Source organism: Gallus gallus, chromosome 4 (assembly GCF_016699485.2).
Source record: "Gallus gallus isolate bGalGal1 chromosome 4, bGalGal1.mat.broiler.GRCg7b, whole genome shotgun sequence".
NCBI classification, from domain to species: Eukaryota; Metazoa; Chordata; class Aves; order Galliformes; family Phasianidae; genus Gallus; species Gallus gallus.
In genome coordinates, this window is record NC_052535.1 from 87,312,781 (window position 1) to 87,332,609 (window position 19,829).

A 19,829-nucleotide genomic window follows, 5' to 3' on the forward strand; every position below is an offset into this window, starting at 1 on the left:
GAAAGATGAGTTAGGATCAGAATATCCCCTTCTTTTGTTTCTCTTTGTATGACGTAATTTGGTGATTTAGTTATCATTCATTCATCTTTTGAAGGCTTACTTCAAAGCTCATTCATCAGAAAGGAATATTCTACATTCTCATAAAACACATTTTAAAAGCCTGTTTCCCACGGAAAGCAGTTTTACTTCCATAGTTTGAACAAGGTTTAAGTGAGAATCAATGCACTTTAATTAGGTTAACTGAACACATGGTACTGCCACAGAATTCAAAGAACTTTAGTGGAAAACTACAAAAAGAAACTTACTTTAAAGGTGAGCTCTTTTTCTTATAAATTAACATGATCTAGCACAATCTAATGCAAATCACTGTTTCAACAGATTTGCTTTACAAATACAGACACATTAGGAAATCTGATGCATTTGCATGGAAACTTGATTTATTTTCTAAAACAAAGATGGCCCTCATTAGTCTTCTTTTGCTTTATGAAAGATGAGGTTTGCAGAAAGTCATTTTCCCTAGAATACTCATAAATCATGCTTTCTATTGGAAATGATAAGCAGCAAAGAACTTATCTGGCAAGTGCTGTTTTGGTGAATTTTTACAAGGAATACAAGTTACTAACATGTCCTTAAGCTCTAAATTTAGTTAATTTATTAGCAAACTGCAATCATATTTGAGGGAAATGTGGGGTAGTTTTTCCAACATCCTGGCTAGGAAAAGAAATTTTAAAATATATTTTAAAAATAATTTCAAATGGACACGGAGAAAGTTTGAAAGTGTGACTGGGTACAGTGACAAAAAGTAGCATTTGTAAATAACATGCAGAAGCAAAATAATACCAAAAAGCAATGACAGAAGAAATGCATCTCTCAATCAAAAGATGACCCTTCCACCTTCAGCCTCGAATCTAATAAACCTTTTTTTTTCATTAGCCAACTATTGAGTGTTTCTGTAAGTTGTGTTCTTTCTTTTCTCTAAATGAATTAGAAAAGCAAATGAATGTGGGTACTTGCGTGTGTGTTGTTGTTGTTGGTCTGTTTATTAAATTACATTATTCTCAAATAGTTTTTTTCTTGTAGAATCCAGGACTCACACAAAGAACCAAAGCTCACAACTTCTGTACAGAATTTACTTCACAAAGTTGAGTACGTTTTGCAGTAAGGCCATTTTTATTTTTCTTAATTTGAGAAAAAGAAAAAAACAAACACCAAGACACTATGATACTTTTTCATTTATAATAATTAGCAAAAGAGGAGCAAATGCAATGAAAGCAACCAACATCTGCTTTTAGCTTAAAAATTGGCAGAAGCATATGGAGAGTCAGATGGGGGTTAAATGTACCTGGGTACTATCCTTCTACAAGAAATCAGTATCCATTAATAATTAAAATTCTACTTCTGTGCTGCTTCTTAAGCTGACAAGAATACCAGTTCCAGCACATACTGCAAAATGCCAGAAATAGTTTGTTGTCAGCTGCAAATGTGCAAGACTTCTGAATGTCAAATGACCTGTTGCTGTGTCCAAACTCTCTTAAACCATAAAATCATAAAGGCCAGAAGAGACTTCACAGTTCCCATAGTCCAATCTCCTGCACCAAGCAGTGTCAGCTATGAGATCAGAGTAGGTTGCTCAAGACTTTGTCTACCCTGGTCTTGAAATGCTGCATAGTTGAAGACCTTTGGGTAACTTGTTCCAAAAGCTGTTTGTGTTTTTAATGGAAAATCCTCTCACCCTTCTTAGGGAGGCAGATAGGAAGTTTGCCATGTTTCCTATGGTTTCACTACAATAAATTACAGATGCTAGCAAATGACTCAGCAAGGAAACCAACAACTGGAAGACCAACCCTCCCCATCAGTGTAGGCTTCCATCATGACTGTCCTGCTCTCCCTGCTCCAATGTCATTATTTAAGTCCAAGATCCTATTACTAAGTACAAAAGCACCTTCTACAAAACATGCAGTGTTGAGTGACTGTCAAATTCACATTTGTCCCTTAACCACCCTGATATAATAATAATGACAAAAAATAGGAAGTTTTCTTTTCCCAAATATATTGTCTCTCCACAGAACCGTATTTTCTAAGAATTCAATAAAAATGTTTTCAAGTTTCAAAAAGAACAGGAAGAAATTAGGTCTTCTCAACATCCATGGCCAGCTTCCGCCGCTTACTTGTTTAATCAAATTATATATCAGGATAGGAAGAAATGTCTTTTCTGGAACATGGAAGAAAAATATATCCCTCAAAAATACAGAATTCAAGATATGAAGAAAACAATAATGAAGACCTTTGTAAAGAAGAAATCAGATGAGTCTATAACTTATCTCAACTACATTTTTTACCATCCACATCAGAGAAATAGGGTTGCAGGTGCCAGGCGTGCTTTAATATCAAAGTGACAGGAGAAGGTTGCATTTCATATCCCAGTGTCAGGCTCTTTCTGCTCTCTTTCAGCTAGGGTCTTCACACATTATGTTCCAGGTAGATCTTGTCAGTTAAATGTCAGGGAATTTTGAAAGGAGCCACAGAAATGAAAATGACTCTACTAAGAGTAATACAGACATCAAGATCAAGATGAAAATGGTAAGAATTGTTCTGAATTCTTAATAACTCTTTCAAAAGGTCACTTAAGGAAGTTTGAGTTAGGTCCTCCTTTTGCAAGAGAGAACTGAATGAAGTCAGGAAGACAAACTGCACGTTGTTTTCCCTAAACTAGCTAAATTAAATGTAATACGCTCTTACACATTGTGCCTTTTACACATTATGTTTTATATACGGCAAAATATGCACATAGAATAATTTCTTTTGTACCAATACAATCCTGAGAAAGTGGACCAAAGAACCGGGCACTATAACCATACATACATTTGTTAGAAAGTCCAGTGTTCTAGTAGTCCAATCCTTAAGCGCTTATCACTTTAGTATGTAGGATGCAAGTTTCCTCTTTCTTTGGATTCACAAAATGTAATTATAGCAACACTTGGCAGAATGCTATGGATCAGATGAACCGCATGAAATATATTTGCCAACGCCTCTAGCATCCAGCAAATCAATGAAAGCAAACTTTGTTTTCTCAAGTGATGATTGGATTGAAATCCAATAATAAATTTATTTCACCTGTTATTCAGAATAGAATCACTGAGTGGTTTGAGTTGGAGGGGATCGTAAAGATCATCTAGTTCTAATCCCCTGCCATAGGTTCGGTTGCCACCCACCAGATCTGGCAGCTTTTGTCAGTGTCTCACCACTCTCTGAGTAAAGAATTTCTCTCTACTACTGAATCTAAATCTTCCCTCTTTTACTTGTAAACCATTCCCCATTATCCCATCACTATCAGACCGTGTTAAAAACAAAAACCAATAAAGAAGCTGCTAGTCAAGCACAGTCACTACACATGAAGAAGTCAGATACGGGATCAAAGCAAAGACAGCAATTTTATTTTCTTGGAGAAAAAATTTTAAAAAGAAAATAAAAAAAAAAAGAAAGAAAAAGAAAAAACGTCTATCTGTTGATGAAAGCTTTTAGTATCATGATATTTGTGCATGTAGTGTCATTTCAACGCTACTGCAGCAAATATATATACTGCATGTTTTTTTTTAGGTTATATTTTTAATTATTCCTTTAATCATATGTGTTAGTACTCATTCACTGAAGCATGGTGTATTTCCAATCCAAAGTGATGCTTAATGATACACAAATGCTTAGGGGTCCATGCTCTTGAAAATTCTGTATGTACTCTAATAGCATAAGCATAAAAGCAGGGCGAGATTTATATTTTTCAATCCCTCAAACAGGCTTATTTTTAATTTATCTGTCACCAGGAATGGGAAGATATTTAAGAAACCTTGCTAAATATATTTTGCAAAATGCTTATGTCACGACTGCGTGGCTTTCTGTTAAAGGAGGCGAACATCCATGTACATGCATAAGCATTTGCTTTAGGAAGTTTCTGAAGAAATCTAGGAGAAATTATACTATCTGATTGTTAAGTACAAATACTTTTTATTTATAGCTAGTTGTAATTGAACATTTTAAACTTGAAAACTGGTCTGTATTCTATTTTTGGTGGATGTCACTTCTTTATTACTGAAGATAGATTTAATTTTATTTCCATCAGCTGGTGTTGCACTTCAGTTATTATAGTTCCATTGACTGTAATGAAATGTCACTGCATTGCAATACCAGAGTCAGGAAAACATTATAAAATCAATACGATGGTTAGGATATTCTTGGCACTCATAATACTCATGGTGTATTTTATAAAAATAGTGGTTAGTAGCTATATTAAGACTTCTTTCCCTCACATCCTATAATTTTTAATTTCCTATGATATTGAATGCTTTAACTGTTCAGCAGAAATTCTCCCCATTTGGTGCTATCTGGTATTCAGTGCCTTCAGAAAATCTGATAGCTACCGTCTTTTGGAAATGGCAAGAAACAGCAAATAAATAAATAAACAAATAAATATTAAAAAAAAAAAATTGCAAGTTTAACTCTATTTAAACTCTATACTAGGCACTGCTGAAAACTCCCTTCCCTTTCTTTCATCAGATTCTTATTTGGATTCAATAATCACAGTCAGGGATTCAAACAGTGCTTGAATTGTCTTGATGATGATCCAGCCCACAAAAGACTCCAATTGAAATAAAACCTTAACATCTCCTTCAAGAAGCTTCCCATGCTGAAAATGTAGATTAACTCAGCTCTTCTGTGGATCACTTAGGACAGCCAGGGAGAGATTCATGGCTTGCAAAGGATGCAAAGCTTAAGCACTGAAGTTGGTCCCTCAAAAGCACTGAAAAAGTTACCATTTGGTAGACCTGCTTTGTTCCTTAAATCCTCAAATATTCAAACTGTTCTACCAAGGCATTAAATATCCAGGATTTTCCAGAAAAAAAAAAAAAAAGACTACATTTCATAAACATTACATACATGGTTCAAGTTGTATTACTCGTTAATCAAGGTCATCATGAAATACTCCTTGAAGTATATGTATTGGTGAGTATTGTTAATTTTAGAGAAATTTACTTCACTGAAGAGATGGGGAAAATTGGTTGCTATATTCCAAACATATCATTAAGAAAAGTAATACTGATGGTAATCTGACCCAACAAGTAGAACTCAGACAGCTCCCGCCGGCTGACCTGAACATGAATAGTAGGTTACTGGTCTGATTGTTCCCCTAAAATTCTCAGCTAGAATGAATACAATTTTGCCTACCATATATTAAAAATGTTTAAAAGTTTGGAGTAATAAGAGTAAGTCTTGAAGTAAGTCATAAAGTTTGGAGTGCATCATTATGAATTTGGATGGAAAAGGCAAAGTTCATGTTTTGACATAATAGGAAAGAAAGGAGATGAACCTCTTTTTTTTCCAATAGCTTTGTTTTTTTTTTGTTTTAGACCCACCTTGCAATGAACAAACAATTATAATCAAAACATCAAATGGACATTCCTCCTTCTACCTTATGATCAAAAGTAACAAAGGATGCTACATGGTGAGAAATGCTTTTACAGAGTCCATTGCTTCAGGCCTTTAAAATCTATTTTAGCATGCTTTGGACAGATCCCTTGTTTTTAAGCACAGTCAGTGAGAATATAATGTTGTACATCATATGGTCACTACGGTCTCCTGTAGATGAGACCATGCAGATTACCATCCAAACACCTGAACGCATTGGCTCAACGTTCCATCAAAACCAGATTAGCTTCCATGCTAAAATATTCAATGCCAACATCCATATTAGCCACCTGCAACCCTAATGCCCTCGTGTTCTAAAATTCTGAGTGCTTGCTGTATTATTTTTGTTTTACTTTCCTGCATAAATCCGTTAAACTCAATATGTTACAGCAAATTCACAAAATCAAATGCAATCTGCTGGCCTATAAAACTCCAGTTACTGAAAATCGAAGGGTTTAATATAGTAACGATGCAAGCAGTCTCTGTGAGATGAAGGTCGAATCACATGCTAAGTAACAAGTTAGATAAGCCATGCTGTAACACAAGGTATGTATTTGCTATACATAGCGTGGCCTTGAACCCATTCGTGTATTTCATAGCTAATAAAAATCTGAACAGTTGGTCTGATTGGATTTTAAGTGATGCAAATTTGAAAATCAAATAGGCAGACTCCCTTTAGACTTGGTCTATTTAAACTATAATTGTAAAGAACTGCAGATTACATTTACCGTGCTACTGAATTCTCAGGAGATTTTACAGAAGGATAAGTATTTATCATTTTGAATTTGTTATTAACGAACAAAAATGTACGCAGTATACGATGCTCTATCATTTTGTTATTACAACTTTGCTTACAGGGCAGTAAAAGTGTAACCACTCTTCAGTGAATGTGAAATGATGTTTAGTTTTCATAGTCATTTAATTATATGGTTTGGTTAGAAAAAAACAAAACACAGTTAAATTATTGTCATTCTGTTAGTTTGGCAACACGAAGTAAAGAGAAAAAATACTACTTACATTTCCCATACTACAAATTAAGGTATGACTCAGACACCAGCTTCATATTCTTAATTAGAAAGTAGAAGTTCAATCTTCAAAGAACAAATCTTAAAAGTAACGACAGATTTGAAAACAGTTTTTACCTAACACTGAACATTCAGTAAGAGTTCATTTGGCTTTGGGTAAAGAGAGACAGAAGTTGAAAATGTGAAATACACACACATAGGAGCATCCTAATAAATCAGGAAATGTATAGTCAAAGAAATATGAGCACAAGTCAGAATAAAACAGAATATCACCTGTTTTCTTCAACCTTGATTAGTATCTCCTTCAGAAAAATACCCGTCCCCCAGTTCTTGAAGACAGATTTATGAGCACTGGCAAATCAAAACAGCATTAAGATTTTCTTGCACTTTCACATCTAAAATTCATTTATTTTTCTAATGCTTTGACACTGCTTTTCTTCTTCCTTTCAGAAGAAAGTTGTTATCTCATGCAGCTTTGGCCCTGATTCTGACTTTGACTGCTTATAGCAAAACCGTTTTACCGAATCAAAGCTTTTCTAAACATTTTGCAATATTTTCTGGCAAAGAAAAATGCATTGCCATGTCCCCATTTTTGATTTGATTAGACACTGCTGCTATGTGACGACAAGCACCTGAAAACACTATACCTACTACCAGGACTTTATAAACATGGCTTATTTAGGAAGCATGTCTTATTCCTGCTTCCATAGGGTGCCAGACCACCTTCTTCTCTGTATCTTTACAGATAATTTTAGGGAGATTTCCCACGATGGAAAATCACATTGCTTTGGAAGTTATTGGAGCTGGTGAGAGGCAGGTATGGTTGGAAAACAAAAATCACATGGATATTAAGCAAGCAAATCTCCATGTATTGGACTTGATACATTCAAAGGACATGACACTGTCTCTTCAGTTTTGTTTCAGTATTGAAAATTTAAATTTAAATAAATAAATAAATAAAACTGCAGGAAAAGTTGATGACATCCTTAACAACTGATTCAATACAGTTTTAAAATACCTACAAATAAAACTACCAAAAAGTTACAGCTGTTGCATTTCTCCCCTTCCTGATACATCCTGGACTATACAACACATAAAATTGAAGGGGAAAAAGAAAAAAAAAAAAAAAAAAAAAAAAAAAAGATGCTAAATAGCTACTCTAGAGACTTGTGTACATTTCTAAAATCCTTAATGCTCTACAGACTGTTTAAGAAAGGATCCTAAATTATTCATTTTTCAACAAAAAAGATCACCTTTTGTGTAGGAACTCCCTGGACCATAAATTGCTCGAGGCAGAGAGAATAAATTTTGCAAAGAATCACTATCACAATGTTTGTCAGGTTCTTATACTCTTCTTTAGTCACCCCCTGTGACCATTATCAGAGAAAAGATACTGGGCCACATAAATCTGACCCATTTTATGTTCTTTCCTTCAAATGTAGCCACCTTCTTTCAAGATAAGAGCAATTTTCAGCACTGAGAACCTATACAGAATTATTTAACATCACTGCAACAAAAGCCCGTAAGATATGTGCAAATCATCATCTGAAGTTACTCACTATATCAGACACGAACAACCTACTGTATCAAAATTTCCTTCAAATATGGGATTGCCAAAAGGACACAGATGCTCATTCATGCAGTGTTTGAAACTCTCGTTCAAAGCCATCTCCACAACACTCTTTCTGACTTTGTCCTTTGTAAACCGCCCTTCCTTCAAGTCCTCCTCTCTTAAGGCCTGTTCTCTATGAAAATTTTTGTCTTATTTCCAAATCTGTCTTGAGGACACTTTAGACAATGGTAAAAGCATCCCTCGAAAACGATCAACTTAAAACTTAGTGTGTTTTGAAGGTGTCAAACTCTTTCAACTGATCAGAGGGAATCCAAAATGCCCAGGTTCCTCTGACTGAAAAAAGGTTTCTGCAGAAATATGAATCCAGGCCCAAATGAGCAGCAATTTGTCATCCCAATCACCTGAGACATCTTAAATTCATAAAGTCAACTAAAAATTCTACATGAGGGATTCTAGAAGGTGACAGACATTAAAAAGCAAATAGTATTCCTTTCCTTCCACCTGTGCAGATCATTCTTCTTTTACATTCTACTTTTTCCCCAGATATGATGCAGTAAGATTGGATTAACTGTCTATTGAAACAAAATCCAGTAGAGATGAAAAACAATCAAACTAACTTTCTGTTCAGAACATGGGGATATCATCAAAACAAACTATGATCATTAGAAATGAGCAACTGTATTAGAAATTGATACGAAGTAAAGAGCCACTTCAGCCATTTATCTTCTAAGGCAAAATACTTTGTTTTACACAGTTCTATGAAAAGCTGTCTGTCAGCTCCAGTTTGTTAATAAATAAAAAAAAAAGAAAGAAAAGAAGAGCAATTTGCCTAAAAATCTAAATCACACTAATGCAGTTAGACTACTGTGGGGTTAGCCATCTGGCTTAGAGGCTCATTAGTAAAGAAATGACCCCTACGCATAAAACACAGTTGGGTCATTCCAGGCTAATGAGCCTTCAAGCTTTATTGTTTGGTACATACAAACGGTTGGATGTAGATGCACTTTGCAAGCTTAGTCCTGAACACTTGCAATCAGGCGTATCTTTTATTTATTCATTCATATATTTTTTTTTTAATTTACATTGAAGGAAGAAAAAAATGCTTCAAGAGAGAAATAAATGGTTGTTCACCTAAGGCAGATTTGTAAACAAAGTTCCTCGTTAGATCCTGGTAAAAGTAAAGAAAGAAATGAACTGCCTCTGTATTTCTGTTTCAAAATGTATTTTAACACTTAGACCATGATGTGGAATTGCAAAACATTACCTTCTTACTGCTTTGTTTTCTAAACATTTGATTTTGTAACTTTTAATTTAAATTCACACTGACAAAATGCTTGAAGCCGAACCTTTGGCTTCATTATGTGCTGCCTATCCATGCAGAACACATGAGATGAACCAGCCCCCATAAAACCTGAGACCCAAAGCCGACAAGGTATACAATCACATTTTAGACCATTAGAATTTGCTTTGCTGCCTTTCATGGAGATATCTACATCCTGGAGTTCTTACATTTTAGATCCCTGATGGACTCCTTTATCCATTCACATAATGATAAACAACTCCTTGCTGACACTTGTGGATTTTGCTTTATTATATATGCAGGCACCAAAAGGCATCCATAAGGGTTTGTGCTCACCTACCCATTCAGAATGATAAGACATAATTTTGTGATGAGCTAATGCTTTCATGACTGACTCAAATAGCAAAAAATTCCTCCCCCATTCTTTTTTTTTTTTCTTTCAATTTTTCTCTTTTTCTTCTCCTCCTATATATCTAGCAATTCATAACACTAATTGATGTTAGGAAAAAAAAATCATTAAGATAGTTCAGAAAGAAAAGAAATTTACAAGAAATAGTTACAACAACTTCACATCACAGCACCTTCTGGCGTCCTGCATAAGAAACAATTAACACAAATCAATAGCCCCATAAATCCCTTGGGTGAATGGTCCAACCAGGTTGGAAACCCCTAGACGTGCTTCTGTTTAATTGCTTCCTTTGTCTATGATAAAATATAGCTAATGGAATGTCAACCAGTTTCATGACTTCCCTGTGTTCCACATAATGCAGTTATGTTACTATGTGCTTAAGTGATTACATCTGATACCATCATTTGTCTTACCTATCACTGTCAAACTCCTTCTAACCTGCTACGATGCCTCTTTTCAGCAGAGACTGAATGGTGTTTAATGCAACAGCTTAAGAGAACCAAAGATTTCATTAAATTAATATGTCTCTGGTTAATTCTACCTTATCTACTTATTCAGCTTACCCTTAAAACCCAATTAAAATCTCATTTATCTGATCCCAGGATTCAAATACGATTTGGCAATGAATTTGACTGCCTTATAGTAACTACATTACTACACATTGTGCCCCTAGGTATTTTAGATGCTATCAGAAAAAACTCAGTCACTGTCCACTTTAAGCTCCATAATTGTCTTTTGGGGATCTCTGACTTCACACTGAAATGTTTCACTACAATACAAAAAAATCTCTGATGCTATAAAAGATATGAGTCAATCCTCAGCATAAATTGGAAGAATTTCCTTTGAATAAAAGGAAATTATAACTCATGTGCTTAACTCAAAACCTGACCAAATGGCCAAAACAATTTCCAGTATTGTCAAGTACTGTAATGCATCCAACTGGGTTTCTCCATTTTTTTTATTTTTATTTTTAAATAACTGACAAATGAAAGAATTAATCAAGGTATCAGTTAATTAACTGACAAACATACAAACAACCTACAGAACATATGTATTGTGAAAATACAGAGTCAATATGTTACCATAAGCTTAATCATAGCTTACTTTATAAAGCACATAAGCTTAAAGCCTTATTACAGAGAAATAGACTTCACAAAATGTTTCATTCCATTCTGTTGAAGTCAAATACATGCTACAACATTTTGAAATGGTTGCAACCTCTGCTAAAAGAAAAGGCTCTGAGAAAGCCTCCAAATGTTATCAAATATTATGAAAACTGAATCACTATGAAAAATTTTGAAAGAAAAAAAAATCCAAATATGGAAAGAATTTATTCCTCCAACTCAATCCTCAAAGAAACGAAACAATTATTTCCTCTTATTATTTCACTAAGTTTTAGGGAGCTGCTTACAGTACAGATGCCTTTCATGCTTTTCATTTCTCAAGTAGATACACAAAAATAAACCACACGTTCTTCCACAGTCTGTCTAATAAATAATTCTGAAAAAGCGATGAGTTACCAGGTCATGAGACACAATTTGTCTACTGTATTTATGAAGCCATAAGATAATTCTCCAGGTTCTATGTCAAAGCCCAGCAAACTTGGATATATCTCTTTGCATTTTATCATGTATGTCTGTTGTAGAAGGCAATTTTAAATTAGTCTATACTAATTTGCATGTGTTCTTGAGCCTTGCATCATAAGTCTGCATCTGAAATAATTTCAGAAGGGCAGGGGAAGCTCTTATCCCTTGCTTGCCAAATCTGCTAGTGAAATATAAAATTATCAAGGCATTTCAAAAAATGCAAGTAGAACTTAACATTCAATTTCTATTTGATAATTAACACACTTAATATTAACTTGATTTAAATATATATATTTTCTCAAATAACCTTTTGAATCTATTTTCTTCTAAAAATCCCATAACTACTAAAAATTAACCTCTTCATTTTACATTTTATTACATTTGCTTTGATTGCAGCTATACCGCATCGGAATGCAGATCTCCAGTTATGTAGAAAACATTTCTGGTATGCAAGTGTGCCCTCTTCTGGACATCTATTACCATGACTTCAGATGACAGTGCTCTAATATGAATTCTTCTGAGTTAAAATCATTCCTTGTGTAGGTAAAAACATGAATAACTCAAACCAACACAGTATGTGCAAAGCAGAGCTTAGTGGACAGTAATGTAACCTCCTGGTTTACTAGTCTGGATTGCTAATTGGAAGTGTAAGCACTGTAATAACATTCATACATAGATTTGGGTTCTCTGCCTGTTTGTGGGAAAGTGGATCCTTGATGCTTTTCATGCATTCAACGTATTTGAATACCTGAATGTATTCAACAGGATCAATTTCACATCCTCTGTCCTTCCCCCAGTTCCATGTGCCTTCTGTAGGCTCTTAATGAGAAGGAAGCAAGTCTAGCAAACTGCTCAAATCTGACTTCAAGCATTGCTATGGGACATTTTGGCAATACTCAAGAGAAGTGATACAAACCCATTTCCTAAACTGGGACACAAATGCCCTGACCAAGAATACACTGCTGGTATGCACTCACACGCTCATGAAGCTCCAGTGTCTCTTTATAGATACACCCTCCCCTGCTCACCTACAGAATAATAATATCCCAAAGACACAAATGTGTATAGTTAATATACTATTTGAGTTTCCACTGATACCTTCAGGTTTTCCTCAATCGAAAGAATGTGGATATACTGTGCATATAAAAAAAAAAAAAATCATTAAGTGAACAGAAGATGTTATGGAGGCTTCAGGATACAGCTTTCTGATGCTTAATAATTCCATTAGGTTCATGCTTATTTTGATGCATTCCCAATAACACTAAAGGCACTCTGAATGCTTTACCTTGCATTCAAAAGCATACACTGCATAACAATATGTATCTGGACCGTGCAAACATTGAAACTAAAATGCATACACAAAAGACAGATGCACATGGAGATAATAATCATAATGCTACAAATATAGTATAAAATCCATGAGAAATTACTTTCTCACTGCTATTGACAAGGAAAAATAACGAACTAATGACCCTTAAATGCTAACTCTGGTATGAAGAAAAATTATTAAAGTTATGAATCACACCACATATTCAAAGACTTTTCTACAGGTGAACAAATAGCTTTAACAATATTATTTTCAGATAGCCTAAACTTTACAAACATTACCACTGTGCTTTCCAGCATATCAAAAGCAGTGATGCAGAAGTCATTACTTCTGTAAGAACACATTTTAGAAAGATCAAAACCAATTAATGCAAAACAAAAATGAGTTAAAAATACAGCATTCAGTAGAAGGAAAACTTGTGCTGCTGCTTTTTTTTTTTTTTTTTTTTTTTTTTTTCCTACCAAAACACTTTTGGTCTAAATATATTGAATTTAAAAGGAGTAGGTACTCTTAGTATACTCAGTACTTCTCAGTTACAGAAATAATAATTGCAAGATTTCCAGTAATGAGCATGTCTGGTATCAAAAGGACTCTTAAAAATGCAGTTCAGTTAATAATGGAATAACAATGAAGTCATATTAAGGAAAAGAATTCAAAGAAGACTGTAAAATAACATCATTAGAGCATAGCTTTTCCGACCCTTCATGTCAATTGCATCATTAATTGCATATAGAGATAAAGGAAAATGAAAAAATAGGTTCTCTCATACAGGCATTTAGTTGAATTTACTGGCAATCTAGAAAACTCCCATGTTAATTCAGAGGGAAATACCTTGTCAGAAACATCATTCAACCTAATATAGCAATTCAGCCTCAGATTCCAAAAATCTCATTATTTATTTACAAGTTATCAGGAGATACAACGCTTTCTTGAAGGCACATCATGGTCCAGCTTTACAAACACAGCATACACCTACAGAATGCTCTCCAATGAACACCACCAAGCCAAAGCCATCAGTACTGCAGTTTAGAAAGTCCCGATAACCAAAAATCATAAAACCATGACAACAAGTCATAACTCAGTGAATTAAAAAATCCAAACAGATGAAATACCACAGGGCCGTATTATTCCATGAACAAAGAAACCTGAGGTCAAGGCAAATTTTGTTTGCATGTTTGTCATTCTCAAGCCATAAAGACTTGCTTTGCAGAGGGCTTTTCTATTTGTTTTTGATAAAAAACATCAATGTTGTTAACTGAATCTGCTACAAAAATAAACAAAAGCATGGACTTGCAAAATGAGAAAATGCAGGAATGAGCAAATAAAACAAAATGTGAAAAAAAAAAAAGACCTCACTTGTGTAATTGTAAGCAGTGCAGTGTTTCTGTAAACACATCATAAAGAAACTAGGCATCTCCTATGAGGCCCTGATGATCAAAAAACAAGACTCAAAAGGTTCCTTGAAATGTGGCTGAATCCTATTGGAGTTATAATGTAGGCAGCATACTTAGATAGTGATTTATGTACAGTCAGGAGAAGTTGAGGCACTCTGGAGGGATGCATAAACGTAAAGCCTAAACTACTTGAGCAAAAACACTGTGGCACATCATAAAATATTTGCAAATTGGGAACATATTCTTCTCCTCCAGTCATAACTACTGTGTTTCCAGTTGTTTATTTCAAGTTAGGGAAGACAAAACTGCTTGTATAGCATCCCAACGTGTAAAGTGGGTAGTAAACGAGCTTACCTCCAGCTTGAAATATAATATGGACTTTCAGACAAGCTGTTCTTCTCTAGAAATGCTTCAAAAAGCTCAGAGTTCAACAACAGTACCAACCAGAACCTTGTCCAGCCAAGGTGGTCATGGTCACATCAAGTCTTGGTGACTCAGCATTCGGTTGCCTGTCACTCAGCCCAGCCTCCATCCCAGAACAGCTACAGACATCATTCTATCTCATAACAGTAATTTACTGCTCACTGTCACCCAGTCTAACCTTATGCAAGGTTATTCAAGAATTATTGCTTTTCTCTTTTAAATATGAATTCAGATGGAGCTGTTAAACACGGGAACTGACAGTATCTTGAGAGTTTATAGATTTTCCTTCGCTATCAGGTTTTTTCATTCTCCAATCAAGCACAGTAACTTTAGCTGTCTTTTAAGGACATTTCATTTTCATGTAGTGCAGCATTACAGTTTTACTTTGAGAAGTTAAAACTTTTTACTGATATATTTGTGAAGAAAAACTGCCTGGAGACTTATATTTTCCCTCTCTGTTTTCTTACGTTTTGCATCTTCAAAATATGACATTCTCTTCTCCATAGAAACAGGAATTATAGCCTGTAGCATCTCATTTGCAGTGAACAGCAGTCAGGAATAGGGAGCAGCTTTAGAGAACAAGACTGAAAAGAGCAAACACTAGGCAACATTATTCCTATGGTAATACCAGTAAAATATCAACAAAAACAAGTCTAGCCTGTCAAACTCTGAAACTCACACCTATACATTAAATAGCAGTAACCCAAGGAATTTAGAAAGACGTGTTCATTCCAAAGAGCAGTCAAAAAAGTCAATAAGCAATACTAAGCATTCTCTGTCCTGAAACACAAGTGCAACAAATTGAAACCCATGCTCTTCTGAAATGTTAGCAGTGGCTGAGAGCAGGAACACTGGGTGGGAATGAAGGTTAACTCAACAAGTCCAAAGGCTAGAGAAGATAACTAGGTATTTGAACTGGATGGGAAATGTCTTTTCAAATGTGCACTTGTACTCCTTCCAAGCCAGAATTCAAGTGGTTACAGAGATCTTTAACAGTCATGGCTTACTCACTTGTTAACCACTTTCCAAATTTGTCTGTGATACTCCACAGCAACCCAAAATTCACAGTCTGTCTTTATTTGGCACTGAAACCAATGACGTCAGAACATCTTTTTAAAGCATATTTTTCTAAATATATCGTTTTCTTCTTTTCTCATCCTAACCAGACATCAACAACCAGCACCCTCATGCTTGCAAAAAAGAGTGCCCAGAGCTGGTGTACATGAATTTGGCAATACACTGCTAATCCACGAATCTAAGTTTAAGAGCTGGAGCTAGCAATTACATAGGATTGCTGTTTCCTATCAGCCTGCAACACAAGTCATAAATGATCCACAAGACCAAAACAGCAGAAAACTAGGCCACGGTCAGAGCTAGCCATCCACTAAACAATACTTCCATTTAAATGAACGGGAAACATTTGTATTAAAAGCTTCTGTGCAACTTTTCAACCAAGGCCATTCTATGATTCTTTATAAAAAAGGACATAACTACTTAACTAGCACCATTTTTTCTCTTCTAAGTTGAAATCTGCCCTGTCCTCTTTAACTGAACTTCTTTTCATGTTTTGTTTTGTTTTTTTGTTTTTTTTTTTAATTTGGATGCCAACATTCTGATAGTGGCATTTGCATCTTTTTACACTCGTATCTCTATGCCACATATCTGGAAATTTAGTATCACCAACCTTGCATCTTGCTCACCAAACCATACAATGACTTGTGGTATCTATTTATCCAGTTTTCCGAACTGCACAACAGTTTTAACTTACTTCAGTAAACTTTGGGTAACAGACAGAGAGATTTCTCTCTGACATAAAACTAACCTTAAGAACATTATAATCTAACTGGCAGCCTGTGATGGATCCATAAAGACTGGAAAGGCAAACAGGGGAAACAACAGTGTTGTGTGTGTGAAATTTTCCTTTGCAATGCGGCAGAGTATATTGATCTACCAAAAGCTGCTAAAGCAACTAGCGATGAAAACAGACCACAGGTACAGGGAATATCAGGAGATATGATGGATGTACTTAAAAAGCCCTGCAGGGGCACAGAAGATAAGATGCACACCTCTCCACAGGCAGCTTTCTAAGAAAGAGGTTGGCACAGTGGGTGTTCTGCAGGTGGAGGAAGTTTTCTTACACAACCTATGCTATATAAAAGGCTGAAGTTCTTACATTGTTCAGCTAGATGCTATTTCCTTTTCTTGTAGCAAAATCTGGTAAAACCCCCTTTTTTCTCCTTGTGTTGCCTTTAGCTAGAAAGCACAAACAGCTTGTATCATCACACAGCCAACCTTCTGTTCCATACAACTGCCTGTAACCCTCCCAGTTTCCTCTTCGTGCCTTGAATACCATCCACAGGTACAACAGCAAATAAATAAATAATCAGTGAAAACTTCAAGAATGACAATTTCATTCTGAGTGTTTCTTTTGCACTATATTTTACTTCGTATCTACAGAAATTTAAAGTAAGATAGAATGCAAACTACAACAAATTTGTACAGTTCTATGCAGTGTCAAAGTTTAACATGGTGAAAGGGATTACAGAATCTACTTGGTTACTAAGCAGTTGGAAGTCCCCTCTGATTCCCAATCATAGAAGTTAACTAGAAAGGAACACTTTTAAGCTGGAGAACGATTGACCTTACATTGACTCTAAATGACACTGCAAGTATCCAGCAATTACATTGTCTGTAACTGTAAACTAGGACCACTGAATAGTCAATTTGTTCTATGCTTTCTTTATCTCATGACAAGTATCAAAGGAGTATGCAGATGTGATCAACAATCACCAGCCAAACCGATCCATCATTTTCCAGGTGTTATCAAAAAGAGTGAAAAAATACAAGGTCAAATAATATTTTATGTGATTTGAAATGATAGAAGGATTTCAGTGGTTTAAGTCTCTGTGGGCAGAAGTTAAATATGTCCATCTTCACCAAATCATCTCAGAGGTACAGACTCAGACTTACAACTTCATCATGTTAGGCAGGCTTGGTGCTCATGATTCAGTTTTACCCTTTTGAAACTTACCCAAGCTTTCAAAAAACTTTGCAAATAAGATCTTTTTTAATGATAAGGAACATGCTCAGTGTTATTGCAAAGAAAATACATCCCTAGCAAAAATTTAAATATTGAATCAATTCTGCTAAGGTAGACAAATGAGAGAAATTCAGTCTCTGGGTAGATGCTCAAAAGAGCTGTCTACAAGCTAGGTATCTAATCTTCCATTCTCGTTGATGGAGATTTAGTTAATATAAGTCTGTAGTCCCCAGATAGAGTTATTCAGCTTATCATAGATCAGATTATAAAACTTAGCTTATGAAAGGCCTTAACCGGATTCACCTGATACCCATCACTTAAAAAAGAAGCTTAAACACCTCAGGCTCAGTTTATTTGATGAAGGTAGTAGTCAATCCATTTGCTGTTCGTGGAGCACTCACAACATGGATGTGGGGCTGGCAGACATAACAAAAAGCCTACGGTAGATCCAAAAGCTTCCTACTGGCACACTGTGGCCAAGAGTCTCAGTTCAAATGATCCAAAATTACCAGAACCAGTAATTTAAAATGGCACTAGGCATCTACTTTAGATGAACTGAGATCCTCATTTAGCTATATGTATCTGCATGTTAAAACATAAATTTGTGTCTTCAGATGTAAACTGAATCCCACCTTTTGTATCCACTGTGATCAGCTTAGACAGTGTTTAATGCAATATCATTCTTAAATTCTGCTATCCCAGATGTGTTTAAGTTAGAAGTACTTCACTTTTTAGGAAATTGGGTATATATTCAGTTATTACAACGTTTATTCAATAGCTATATAAAAGAGCTAAAATTGATTATATTCCCGCGCACTTAAAAAGATGCACTGCAATGACAAATGACAATCCATCAGATCTCTTTTTGAAAGACCTGTAACAATGATACTTAACTAATAATTCTATATAGCAAGATTTTGTAGGAAGCAATCCAGAACATTTCCTTCCATCAAAGCCTCTTCATAATGTCTAACCAAGAATGCAAGAGCTCACTTTGCTTTCTATCACATTACAAGAACTTTTCAACCATCACTCAATTTAACAACAACAAAAAGCAAATATATTCTTTCAAATTCTGCACCAGCATTAACAGCTACTTTTTATGGTAACTACTATTTGGAATAAATACCTTAAAATGCCATCGTAGTTCCTGTATGTACAACAAAATAACTCAAGGATTGAATTTTGCTGTTCATCAGCCTACCATATAACTGTGTAACAGTGTACATAACTATGTTAAAGGTTCATCCTTGGACAGTCTTACTAATGATATTTTAACGATTCCAGAAACATAAGATTCAAAAATTGCAGTCATAGCTGGTAGAAATGACAGACAAGCATAACGTAGGATTGTCAGTCTGAGAACGTTTGTTCAGACACCTGTTTGCAGATATTTAAGATCATATAAAGTTTGGAAAGAGAATTTAAAACTTTCCATTGGTATTACATTCCAGTGCCAAGAAGGTCACAGAACGGTGATGATAGTCACGACTGCTTGTTTCAAATGGCAACTATCATTTTTTTAGAAGGGAAAAAATCATTTCTTTATAGTTCTCCCCACAGTAAGTTGCCATTTTTAAGTTGTTTATATGGCTTGGGAACTCACACATCTTCCACAGGACTCAGGAGTAATTTTCTGGGATAAGTTAAGTAGAACAAAGGCTACGCACTGCAGGCTAACACCACATTGTCAACAGCTCTTGAGTCCTTCCACAAACAGCTGTACTTAAGGCACAGTAGACTTCTTGTTGTGGAAACAGCAATACCGATTAGTATTACTGTTTTCACAGCTAAAGAATATTTAATAGCTCCAACGGCAAGCAAAGACCTTCAGTGGCTTAACCCACACAGCCAACACATTAACTCACATGAGCATCTATAGGTAGCATCTTATCAAATACACACAATGACCATTATTACACAGTGGATATCATTTTGATATATGATATATATCAAATTATTATATATTGATATATTATATATATAAAATATTATATATGGATAATGAACTGTACTCATTTTCATTAGTGAAAATTGTTCTCAGGCTATTATCCACTGACACTGCTTGCCACTAGGTTTCATTAAAAATATTTTATCCCAGTGTGATTATTTGCTGGCTGTTTAGTGTACAAGAAGGAACTTTAATGCTACAGCTATGGCGAGTGAGGAGTTCCTCCACAGACCAAAAGACATCCCTGTGAACTTCCAATTGTACCAAAGTTCTGCCAAAAGTTTGCAAGATATTTAAAAGGGAAATGATTCAAACACTTCATACGACGAGGCATTATTGCTTGT

The 19,829-nt window shown here is 35.2% G+C and overlaps 1 protein-coding gene across 7 annotated transcripts in view; it reads right to left on the reverse strand.

Moving 5' to 3' along the window:
• CTNNA2 (catenin alpha 2) overlaps window positions 1–19,829 on the reverse strand; it is a 454,729-nt gene that overhangs the window by 299,981 nt on the left and 134,919 nt on the right. The gene's annotated exons all lie outside the window — the stretch shown is intronic.